This window comes from Pan troglodytes, chromosome 14 (genome assembly GCF_028858775.2).
Source record: "Pan troglodytes isolate AG18354 chromosome 14, NHGRI_mPanTro3-v2.0_pri, whole genome shotgun sequence".
NCBI lineage: Eukaryota > Metazoa > Chordata > Mammalia > Primates > Hominidae > Pan > Pan troglodytes.
Window position 1 is genome coordinate 37,638,746 of NC_072412.2, and position 9,603 is coordinate 37,648,348.

Sequence of the window (9,603 nt, forward strand, 5' to 3'; positions counted from 1 at the left end):
GTCAACCAATGAGCAACATGGAAACCAAGCACCTCCCTTGCAATCAGGTTTCATTTATTGAAAAAAGGAAATGAGATTCTTGGGAAGCTAGAAGGATACTCATTTTCAAATCAGATTCAATGAACACAGATCTCAAACGGAAGCACTATACAATTCAAAAATAATACTGAGGTGTTTAAGGAAACACCTGGAACCTGCTTTTGGAGGAGTCAATCAGAATGCTTTGCATTGTAGAGGAAGAAGGATTCTCCAAGAGAAAATCCACACTCCTGCACCTCATGGCAAGCACTGTGTACAAAAAGCTGTATGCACTGCCCAAAGAAAGAGGAAAAATCTCAGGGGCTTCCCCTCATTCCTGAACAATCTACAAAGCATGAGAATGATAGTTGCTATTGTTGTTTGTTTCTTCTTCCCTCCATCCCTCCCTCCTTCTCTCCTTCCTTTCTTCCTTCCTTCATTCCTTCCTTCTTTTCCTTTCTTTCCTTTGATTTGTTCATTCATTTGCTTTTAGATGCACTGTGTTAGAGATCAGTTATAGAATTAGTTAAGAGAATTGATATTCAATTAATAGATTCAATATAAATTAATGAAAACTACATTTTACACTTAAAATAAGTTCAATAAAATTATATATGATTTTGTAAGATTTTGATATAAAATTTTATATTTTCTCATCAAAGAACACGTGAAAAGAAAATACTTTATGTTTATTTACATTTCTCTTTTTCTTATCTAATTAGCTCTGCTAAAGATTTTGTACGTATCTTAGTCTTGTCCCACATTATCTTTGCTGACTCTTGCTTTTTTATTTCAAGGTCTTTCCTCAGACTCTGCTCAGGAACTCACTCAAAGTTCAATTTAAGAGTCTACTGTAGAGATTTGCATCCTTTGATTCCATCCAGCATTAGTCACCTGCTTTAATTGCCACATGACAATGCTTTGCCACTGGCTGCTCAAAGCTGTGTCTCTTCTGACCAACCTGGTGTTTGGGCTGTTCCCCTTTGATTTGCACAATTCATTAAAATTCTATATTCTACAGTAATGTTGATAGTAAGCTTTAAATTCCTTTTGCTAAGAAATATAACCTCAAAATCACAAATATCTCACCATTATGTGTTATTGAATAACAACAGAATTTGACTTTGATTGATGTGAGTTGGAAAAAAAATCGGCATTTTACAGAATCAGCAGGAGGCCTCGTAACATATGCTTTATGTTACATAGCTGAGAACAAAAGCCTAAATCATACGCAGAATTTATCTGATGAGGAAACATAAATATTTCAGTTTGCATTGTGGGCCCTGATGCTCTGAGAATTATCACTGTAACATAGACTCATGACTTTACGCTTCTCTGGCCCCAGTGAGCTCCCAATTCCACTTGCGGAACAGGTGAATGTGATTATTAGAGTTTCCATGCCTAGTGCAAAGAAGGATGGAAAAATGAGCATCTCTAATTTTCTGTTTCTATAAGGTTGATTCTGCTCCCTCTAAGACTCAGATCTCTTAATACTATTCCAAATATAGGCAGAGAATTCAAATACTGAGCAGTCAAAAAAAATGACAAATGTCTACTACAGCATCTGAGTTGAAAATTCTTGCCATATTGTACAGAATCAAAAATGCCAATACACTGCCAGACTACCCAGTTTCCCAAGTAGCATAAACATGGATTCTTATTTAGCCATGTTCTTGGCCAGTTTCCCACGGGACACACACACACATACACACACACATAACACAAGGAAAATGAAATCACAAAGACACTTGCTCCTAAACTGCAACTGGAGCATGAATTTGTCTAAATGCTTAACTATTCCATGAAAAATAAAATATGACTAGATATTAATCAATTGGGAGTATTTTTAGTATGATTTTTGTTCATCTTGCTTTTTGCTTGCTGATGACAGTTTTGTATGCCACTTCAGGTTAATTTTGAAAAATAAATACTGGATTAAATACATTAATATACTCTTATAATCATATCCCTGGAAAGGGTTTTATTACTGTTGAATAAAATCAACAGAAATACGATGAGTTTATGAGTCATAACCTATGCAAAATACAAGGCACTTTTTTTAAATATGAAAAGCTTAAATTGTTAGACATAACTAAGCAAGAGTATACAGTTTTAGTATGCATAAACCAGAAGTGTTACAATTTTATATCCATGAAGTAGGATATTGAATCATGAGCCCATATAAAAAGGAAAACTCAATTATCATTTTCATTTTCTCTTCTTGTAAATATTCACATGGCACACTAAATTGTCATTTTGTTTTATTTTGTTTTAATTAAGGGATGTGGTCTCATTCTTTAATTTAACTGTGTTAAGCAAACCAAATAGTTGAAATAAATCCAATGCACCACCATTGCCCGAAACCTCTACTGTTATATAGTACACCAGCACACTCTATTGGACACATAAGATAATAAATGTGGTCTCCAAAGCAACATTTTAATGTCATTAAATTCTGCTATTTATTTCATTGACAAAGTATTCTTTTTTATACTTACTTTATAGAATAAGCAGAAATTACATGATATTCATGGAGAAATTCAGGATTTTGATATAGACGAGAATAAGAAATGTAAAAATTATGGCCATTTTCTACATACGTAGAGCTTGACCCAATCAATTGCGGGACAATGGGATGAGGATTGAGAAATGCCTTCAGATCAGGAATCGTCTTGCAGAGCAGACAGACCAAAACTAAGAAATTACCCATTCAACCAACATTTTTTGAGCGCCCACTATCTGTAAGATGGGCTAATCCCGTGTGTACAAAAATGGCTAAGACATAGGTCTGCCCCAGCACTCTGAAAAAATTGTTAGAGCCAAAATATTTATAAAGTTTTTCTGGTCCTACATGAGCAAAATATGGATACAGCTCAATTTTTAGATGTCCAATGCCATAATTCTTGTGGCATATTTTGAGGAATTTAAAATTTTGTTCTCAGAAATAAGATAGAGAAGGTGTCAATTTAAGACCATGGACTCTGGGGCACTTGTACCCACATCTGCCTGTGATTTTCTTTGGTACTTTAAGTAAAACGATTCTAGACTCATTTAATTATCTAGAAATTGTAAATGTCACTTAGGATGATAGTAAAACTGAGTTTTTTAGTGCTTATAATATGCTAAGCTTTTTTCTAAGGGCTTAGAATGTGTTTTCTCATTTCGTCCACACAGCAACCCTATCAAATATTACTATTTTTTCCCACTTTGCTGATGAAAAGACTGAGGCATGAAGAACTTAAGCAAATATCTGAAGATTACACAGCTTTTTAAAATAAATGACAGAGTTCGGGTTGAAACCCAGGGTGTGTGATAGGAGGGCTCTTTCTCTTAGGGTACATCACAGGATATTTCTGTGATCAGTTTATTTCATTCAAATGTGGGAAGGATAGCGAATGCTCCACAGCAGCTTTCAGGCTTTTAGAATATCAGGGATCTATACAGAAAAGGGGGCATCTAATTGTCTGTGGCTGAGGACTCATTATAATAACCCAAACTAATTGGTTTGTAACTTGTAGCCATTTGAGTAATTCTCTTATAATATGTCAGTCAGATCAAGATTGCTGGGACAACAATGGATATGTTGCAGACAGTGATAACCATGCTTCCGCCCTCAGTCGTCACCATGTGTACCATATTTTATACATATTTTCTTACTCCCAGGCATATACAACATTAAAATATATAAAATAGTTGATATCCTCATTTTTAATAAAAAAGAAAAAGGATATTTTAGTAACTACCATCATAAGTCAAATGAACTCTAATTCAGCATCAATATAGAATGAAGTGCTATAGTTCATCCACATTCTTATTAATAAATTCTGTATGATTCACATGCCCATTAATTTAGGTCTTGTATTCATCTAATTTGCTTCCTTGTCCTCCCTATGATTGCAAAAATGTTGACGGTTTGGATTTTATTTTATGAGTCAGTTACTTACATAACATTACCAAATGTTAAATGTGGAAATTAAATGCCCTATAGTCAAAATAATGATAATTATTAACAATACAAAATAAACTGCCAAAGAGATCCTTATTCTAATGACAAATATGCTAGCTTTAATAGAAACAAGTTGTTTCCTAAGCAACTGTCACTCCTAACTCATTGAAACTGAAATGATTATGACCTGACACAGATTAGAAATTCATACACACACACATAATATTGTAAGCATAAGGTATCTCAGCAATAATTTAACTTATAAAACCTGCGTTACACTCTTTTAATTAGGCAATTAAGAAAGATACAAATGGGTACAAAAATTAGACAAAAATTATGGCAGAACATTATGTCATTATCTTGGAAGACTAAAACTAAACAAGTAGCAATAATGTCTGTTTTGAAGTGTCTTTTGGGTGAAATCATTAATAAACATGTTAAACCACTAGTTTCATAATGATAGAGAAAGTAATATTTCTGGATTTAAATATAAACATGATTATAATTATTCAGGCTTGCCTTCAGTTCTGACAAAGAAAAAAATGATATATAAGCTATGATGAAATATCTTTAGAGCATACTCATGATTTACAGCAAATTTATAGGCTCAATCAAAATGGTTCAAATCAAAATCCCTTATAATTCAGAGTGCAGATGAGGAGTTGTTTACACTAATCAATAACTATTATTTGAAGAATGTTGCAACTGGGATCTTAAGGAATCTTAAGACTCATTCCTTCTTGGGAAAACTTTTGGTGGGTCTATGGTGCCCGAACATTCCGTGGGAATATCAAACTTGAATTAGTCAATGTTGTATTTTTTCTCATTCAATATTAAAATTAAAGCACTGATATGATTCAATTTATGTCATGCTAAAAAACAACGAATTCTAAACAAACTTTTCTGATGTTACTTGCAGATAAAAATACATTGCAGAATATGTGATTGATTAACACAAAGCTGGGGAAGCAGTTACATTTGGGATATAGACCAAGGAGAGGGATGTATTAGTGAGGAGTACACAGAAGGCTCTAAAGATACTGAGAGTGGGTGCTTTATTTGTTAATTTTAGCAGTGGTCATATAGGTGCTCATTTCATCCTAATTTTTAAAAATTGTACATGTGCAATTATGTATATTATATTCTATGTATAGCATAGTTCAAATTTTAAAAATTAAAGACTAACATGATTTTTGAAACTGCTGGATGAGTTCATTTTGTCATCCTACATATCCTTTTGTTAGCTTATCTATTTATGTTCGATAATTACAGAGTTAAATTATTTCATAAGTTTTTTGATGCAATGAAATACCTTAGGTTTACTAAATTTTAGTTCTTAATTTGTTTTAGTTAGAATAAAATACGGCTTCAAGTAAAAGAAGAAAAAAAAGTTGATTAAAAATATGAAGGTTTATTTATCTCACATTTAAAAATGTCTTGTAGGCAGTCAATCCAGGAGTGACATGATAGCGTTGCTCAAAACATTCCTCGGGGACACAGACTTTTTCCGGCTTCCTATACCAGTAACTCTAGTGGACTATGGCCTTTCCCCTCATAATATGAGATGGAGTTTCAGCAGCCAATCCAAGTTCCAAGAAACTGGATAAAATGAACAGACGAAGAAGAAAGGGGGAGGTGCAATATATTTCTATTCTCATTCCATAGGCCAGATCTCAGTCACGTGGCCATATCTTCCTGCAAGGCAGGCCAAGAATGAAGTCTTCATTTTGAGTGGCCATGTGCCCAGCTAAACATCTTGTTAATGTGGAGGAAAAGAAACCATATTGAAAAGTACTGAGCAGGCTGAGAAATGAGGCAATATTAATCAGAAGACATAGCGTCTTTCTAATGATTCTGTTTACATTTTAAAAAATCCTCTTTTAATTTCAAGTTTATCAAATTAGAAACTTCTTCTATTGATCTTTGTCTTTTAGCTCTTTAGATATTCAAATTCACAGACTGAATGTTTGTAACGACCATTCAGTAAACCCTGTTCTTTCCAAAAAACTAAATTATATTTTAACATAATAAATTAAAATAAAAATAAAATTAAATCAATGTGTTGTCAGCTTTTGTTAAATTATAATTTCTGTAAGTTAAAGACTACTACTTGGATGAATAAAATTGCCAGTTTCCTATCATTGATTTGTTAACTATATTGAGTATTTTATTGTACTTCATCTTGGTCATATGAAGGTAAATTTTAATATAAAAATACTAAACATAAGTTACGAGTGAAATTTTCTTCCCTACTATTATCATCATTTGACTTTAATAACACATTAAAATACACTTTTTAAGTTTTATATTTCTTTTAGTAATTCATCTAAGACAGCATATCAGAATGTTAATTTTAGAACATTTCAAAGTAAAAATGCTTTTCCTCATCCATTTACATATCTGAGCCAAAATTCTAAAATATTTTAAAAATATCCATTTAATATAGTGTGCTTCTTTCTGAGTTTACTTATAACCATTGAATGCATTATCTTAAAAATAAACAACCAAAGAAAAATGTTGACTCATCTCTCTTTCTGAACTTCAAATTCTACTGATAAATCAAATCCCGTTTTGCAAGCAATGTTTTAACTTTTCTCACCCATGTCAACAAATTAAACTTCTATATGTAATGAATAATATTTGATAGTCAAATCAGAAAAAACAATGAGCAAAAAGAAACTATAAGAAACAAAAATATAATAGAAATGCATTTGCTTTTAGAAATGGCTGTATCTGGCTGTTCCATAAACTGACACCTCTTGATTAGCAAAGGGAAAAATGTCACAGGTGTAAGTAGTGATATAGAGATGTGGTATAGAAATATTCTCAAACATGAAGTGCTCCCATACAAGTTGAATCAGCAAACATTTTATTGACAAAACCCTCAGTGAAAACCTGCTCAGAAAGTCCTGAGGCTGAATTCTGCAGCACCGCTGTCTAGCACCTGACTTGGAGATTCCCTATCTGGTGTCAAAGTCTCCCATTCTGAGATAGGGATTTTTTTATGTGTACTCTGCTTTCTATCAGATTCAGCACAAAGAAACGGTTAGGAGTTGCTTATTCAAATGGAAGAGTACATAGAGCTAAAAGTGACTTCTTTTGTGTGTGTGTTTTTACTTTTTGTCCCTCTCCCTTTGTGTTATTTCAGATGACCTCCCTAGGCTTGAATACCCCACGGGTGGTTACAACTTGGAACGTCTGTCCACAGCCTGGCGTGGTGACAACACCTGCTCTGCACTTGGCAGGGTGGCTGTATGGAATAGTGGTTTACCACATGGGCTATTCAGTCAGGGTGGTTGGGTTCAAATCCTAGCTCGGGTTAATTAACCTCTCAGTGCTCCATTAATCATTTGTATCATTAGTATGATTATAGAGGTGATGTATGGAAACAGGTAATATTTGTAAAGTATCATGTATTAAGTGCTCAAAAATACGTATCATCATCATATATTTTACATTATATAGATGTATTATAAATATATGCATAAAGATGACATTTTAAGAAGGGAATTGGGTAAGGGCATTGGAAATTAAAATTGTTCAATGTCAAAATACTTAGAAGAAGGAAGACAGTCATTTAAATGTCTATCAATCTCCTGAAAAATGTTATGATACTATGGCACCGTTTACTCTTTGTTCCACCCTTGATGATTCTGATCACCTGCCAGGTCTGAGTTGTAAGCCTAGGTCTATATCTAATTTTTAGTTTTCCAAGCAATAATATATAGCCAAATTGGAGAATGCCTTGATAGAATATCCTCATCAGTGATCAATATTTCTGATTCTAACCCACCCACCTTCCTTCCTTCCTTCCTTCTTTTTTTGACAGGGTCTCATGCTGTTTCTCAGGCTGAGTATTAGTGGTGCAATAACAGCTCACTGTAGCCTCGAACTCCTGGATTCAAGCACCCTCATGCCTCAGCCTTTTGAGTAGCTAGGACTACAGGCATGTGCCGCCATGCCTGGCTAATTTTTTATTTTTTCTAAAGACAGGGTCTCACTATGTTGCCCAGATTGGTCTCAAACTCCTGGGTTCAAGCGATTCTTGAGCTTCGCCCTCCCAAAATCCTGGGGTTACAGGCTTGAGCCATTGTGCCCAGCCTCAACTCACCTCTTCAACTTTTTCTTTCACTACTATCCTCTCTTCTCATCCTACTGCTTGTTGTTCTCTAAACACACCATGCTTTATTTCATATATATATATATATATATATATATATATATATATATATGAGAGTTTGCATGAGCTACTACTGCTACTTAAATAGGCTTCCCCAGAGTGCCTTTTCTACTGGCAAAGTCTTGCTCCTGTTTTAATACCCAGATCAACCATTCTGTCCTTCCCATGCTGAGCAAGATCAGTGGATCTCTTCTATGAATTCCCCGAGACTGCTGCAGCCCCAATCCCACCTCATGTGAAGGTCTTAGGTCCCCAGAAGGTCACTAGACTATGAGTTCCTTAATGACAGAAGTTTACATATTTTGTTTTCTCCAGTGGCTTTAGCACACTGCATAATACAGAGTAGATACCTAAAGAATGATGGCAATGACTGAAAAAACTCAAGTTGCATGCAGAAGGCTGAGGCATATGTAAGCATCTTTGCTCAAGGGCTTGACTCTGAGAATAAGATGCTGTTCATGTAAAATATTACAGAAATTCAGAAGAAAGAGCAGTGAATGTTGCTCTATTCACACACAAGGACATATCAAGATATTTCTTGTACAGAAACACTGTTTTATATTGCAAAGGAACCAGAAAAATTTGAAATCTGATTTTTGCTTCATTAAATTTGCAATCAAAGTGGGGCAACAAGACAAGTACTGTGCAATTAAGAGATGAAATTAAGAGGTTTATGGAAGTCTAGTGATAGGGAAACCATATAAAGCCACATGAACATAAGCAAAGATAACTTTCTTGAGAAGGTGAGACTAGCTCTTGATATTAAAAAAGACTGTGTTTGTACAGAGTAGGGGAAAAACAGATGGTTTTTTAGAAGTGTGAAGTAACGGGAGGAATAGGGAGGCTGGTGTGTTAGTTAGGAAACTGTTGAAACAGAGCCCAGATTGCATGTTAGGAAGTAGTGGGAAATAATGGGAGATCGGTAGGTTGGGCCAGATTATAATGAAGCTTTTAAAGTAACTAGGAACGAAAAGTTTGAGATTTTTCTGCTAACTGAAGCAAATGATTGATTGATGAAAGGAAAAAAACACTGTGTTGATTAAATGTTGACCATTATAATTTTCAGTGCAACAGCTGCTACTGAAATTGCAGTAATTCAAAATGAAAAATAGACACTGTTGTTCTAAAATAGCTTGGACTATTTGGAACCCTGTAGCATGAGTTTATGCTATGTAGTTTTGCTAAGAACATGATGGGGTGCAGGGTTTTCTTTTTTCATTTTATCATAATTACTTGTTCTAAGGATGGAGAATTCAAACTGAGCAACAATTTCACAGCCAGAGTTGGAGTGTGGGTTGTATAAAGTTGTCGAAGCACTTTCCAAAGGTATAAAAACTCCTCTCAACTACCTAATTACAATTTCTAACTGAAATGGTATTTAAAACATGTAACTTGCTTACATTATTTATCTATTAAAATGCATGTATTATAAACTCATTATTTACATTGTATTATTTGC